At 43.5% G+C, this 3,878-nt stretch overlaps 1 pseudogene; it reads right to left on the bottom strand.

Moving 5' to 3' along the window:
* Positions 1–1,868: 1,868 nt before the first annotated feature.
* Positions 1,869–3,646, bottom strand: LOC122935268 (annotated as a pseudogene).
* Between the last annotated feature and the right edge of the window lie 232 nt (positions 3,647–3,878).

Below are 3,878 nucleotides of genomic sequence, written 5' to 3'. Positions count from 1 at the left end.
CGGCTACTGGGACCTGAGGTAGTTGGTACACTAGGACGTGTGGATGTGGCAGAACGGCCACGTCCTCTCCCAGCACCAGAGGGTCCACTAACACCACCACGACCATGTCCACGTCCGCGTCCCTTACTAGATGTTTTTCTCATTGTTATGGTTCACCACAACAACAAAAATATTATTTGGCCCAATGTATTGTATTCAAATTCAGCGGGATATAAATTTGAGGCCTAGTATTTAGGCGCTGGGTGACCGGTATGGATTTACTAACAGAATTAGACTTGGAAATGCACAGTAGCGTGTGTGTGAAGTTATTCTGAATGACCCTATGTGCACCTTGAATATTATATACCCTTTTAGGGATAGATTTCAAATAGCTCTGATACAGCAGAAACCACTAAATTTTTAAATTGCTAAATTGGGAATTGTATTTCAACCCAGAACAAAAAATGTGCTTTGACGGACACTAAATAACTTTCCCAGCCACAACAGGACAGCGGTAACGAGAGATTTAGCGGGATATAAATTTGAGGCCTAGTATTTAGGCGCTGGGTGACCGGTATGGATTTAGTGACAGAATTAGACTGGGATATGGCCAAAAAATAACCACACTATTGCTGGTTAAATGCACTTGGTGACGGGCGCAGCTTGCCCCTGATGTAGTATATGGCCAAAAAATGAACAGACTATTGCTGGTTAAATGCACTTGGTGTCACAGCTTGACCAACCACACTACTGAGGGTTAAATGCACTTGGTGACGGGCGCAGCTTGCCCCTGATGTAGTATATGGCCAAAAAATAAACAGACTATTGCTGGTTAAATGCACTTGGTGTGACAGCTTCACCCTGATGTAGGCTTTAGCCAAAAAACAACCACACCATTGAGGGTTAAATGCACTTGGTTACAGGCGCAGCTTGCCCCTGATTTAGTATATGGCCAAAAAATGAACAGACTATTGCTGGTTAAATGCACTTGGTGTGACAGCTTCACCCTGATGTAGGCTTTAGCCAAAAAACAACCACACCATTGAGGGTTAAATGCACTTGGTCGCAGCTTGGATGCACTTGGTCGCAGCACCGCACAAGACACAAAATGGCCGCCGATCACCCCAGAAAAAAGTGACTGACAAACGGTCTGGGCAGCCTAAAAACAGTGAGTGAGCATTTGAATTTCAGCAGCTCAATGATGCACAGCTGCAGATCGATCGATTAATCAAGTGAAGTCCTTTGGAGGAGTTAATCTGCCTAATCTCGCCCTACTGTCGCATCCGCAACCTCTCCCTACGCTAATCAGAGCAGAGTGACGGGCGGCGCTATGTGACTCCAGCTTAAATAGAGGCTGGGTCACATGGTGCTCTGGCCAATCACAGCCATGCCAATAGTAGGCATGGCTGTGACGGCCTCTTGGGGCAAGTAGTATGACGCTTGTTGATTGGCTGCTTTGCAGCCTTTCAGAAAGCGCCAAGAAAGCGTCACAAAAGCGCCAAGAAAGCGACGGACACCGAACCCGAAACCCGGACTTTTACGAAAATGTCCGGGTTCGGGTCCGTGTCACGGACACCCCAAAATTCGGTACGAACCCGAACTATACAGTTCGAGTTCGCTCATCCCTATTTAATAACATTAACTATAATAACATTGATGGTGTTAGGGTCAATTTTGACCCATATATATTTACTTCAATAAAATAGCCAAAAGTCTTTTTTTTTTAACATAAAACGTTCATAAACAATGAAAAGCAAGTAATAATACAAAATGTAGACTTGCAAGGTCTAACAAACAACACACAATCAAGCAAGGCAAACCAATAGAAATCAAGTACTACTTTCAAAGCATCTTTGTGCAGGAACTTGCATGTGTTTGTGTGGGTGTTTTTAGATGCATGTGTGGCAAAAGCTGACACTTTTAGCATGTTCTTTGCAGATATATTTTTTACAGTGAAAGCATAATGTGTGTGTCTTTCTGTCCTTATTGCTGGGGCAGACCTGACACCTCCTTCTTTTAGAATCAGATGGCATCACTGGAGTTGTGGCTGTGGCTGTGCTGGTTGATGTTGAGGCAAGGCTAGATGATGATGAGGATGCTGGCACTGATTCTCTTTGTGTTGTTGATGGTGTGGATGGAGTGCTTGATGAACTCTGCATCTGTCTGATCACGGCTGCAGCGATTGGATCTCGAGACACCCGTTTCCTTTGCTCAGTGTGTGCCTTGACAAGGGAACTTCCTAGCTCCTTGAGAAATATTCTCCGCTTGTTATTTTTTTTTGTGTGTTCCAACCTGGGTGGATGTGGGTCCATAACACAAATGCATTGTATGCAGACACATCTAGGATGTTAGAAAACACAGCCATCGGCCATCTCCTGGTCATTCGCTGACAAGTATAGGTAGCAGTCAGCTTGTCCAGGTTGTCCACTCCTCCTTTGTTTTTATTGTAATCCAGGATAATTGTGGGCTTTTTGTCACTTCTTGATGACATAGCTGCATCTTTGTGAAAAGTGGACAAAAGTATCACTTTTTTTTTTTTTTGTGGACAATATGAAACAACAGTGGTGGTGTCTGTAAAATAAAATTTTGAAGAAAGTGAAGCTCTGTCCTTCACCTGCAAAATTTCAATGTGCAGCTCAGGTTTATTTATTTTTATTGTGCCTACCATGGTGAGTTTCCTCCTGAGAAGTTCTTGTCCAAGGTCATAGCTGGTAAAAAAAATTGTCAAGACGTGATATTGTGACCCCGCAGTCCAGTAGTCAAATCAAGGACTACACGTTGTCCTTGTTTTTTCTCAGGGATGCCACTTTCGAGTTTGCCGGTGTAAATCTGTAGGTTCCATGCATAGCTTGTTTTTGCATCACAGGCTGCCCAGATTTTTATGCCGTATTTGCCTGGCTTACTGGGCATATACTGCCGGAAGGGGTAATTTCCACGGAAAGGGATCAAACGTTCATCTACTGTTACCTAAGGCCCAGGGTTAAACATTAGTGGAAGGAGCTGAACCCATTTCTCCCAGACATCCCTTATGGGAGCAAGCTTGTCAGATTTTGCTCTAGTATCTCTGTTGTCAAATCTGAAAACTCTTGATATCATTCGAAAGGTGTGAAGTGACATTGTTGCTGGGAAGATATATCTGCCTCTTGACTTGTCCCAAAGACTATCAGTGGCCTCCAGCGAGAAGAAGAACACCAATATAAGCATCTAGGCATTCCTCATTTATGTCATTCCACATGTTGCCATGGTCTTTTTTTCCTTCAAGGTTTGTCATTGCAATGATCACTTTTTTTAGTGACAATGGCATGAACAGTTCAAAACATGTTTTGATGTCACTTACTCTCGTCACAGCAAACCTTGTGATCCCAGGGGTCATTTTGATTACATCTGCAGCAGTTGCCCTGCCATGTAAGTCAGGAGGTTCTGAACTCCAACAGATCTTACCACTTTTGGATTTGAATGTTTCAACAGGAACAGCAGCAGGTTCAGCACTGGTGGCCTCCTCATCAGATGTGTCTGTGTATTCTGGTTGATACTCTACTTCATCTTCTGCCTCAGAAACCTGCTCATCCATATCGCTATGCTGCTCTGTGTCCTCTGCCTCATTTTCATCCAAGATATAATCCAGTATTTGGCTTCCTGTAAATCTTCTCACTCTTGCATGCTGCATATTGGAGATGATTACTCTGCAAGTCAGCAACTCTGAAATGTATTGGTCCTATGTTTCTTTACTTTATTTAGAGAAGCAGACAAGCAGGCAAAGAGATGGGCCCCTTGCTAACTACAGCTCCCAGGGCTGAGAGGTGATTGGCTGTCAGTGTTACTAAGCAGAGAGAGTGTTTATGATTTCAGTTTTGGCACTTATTAGTGTCCTATAATCCTATATCATAACTGGGTCAGAA

Source organism: Bufo gargarizans, chromosome 4 (genome assembly GCF_014858855.1).
Source record: "Bufo gargarizans isolate SCDJY-AF-19 chromosome 4, ASM1485885v1, whole genome shotgun sequence".
In the NCBI taxonomy this organism is placed as follows: Eukaryota; Metazoa; Chordata; class Amphibia; order Anura; family Bufonidae; genus Bufo; species Bufo gargarizans.
The sequence above is the reverse complement of the archived record's forward strand: the minus strand, read 5'-3'. Positions and strand labels throughout refer to the sequence as shown.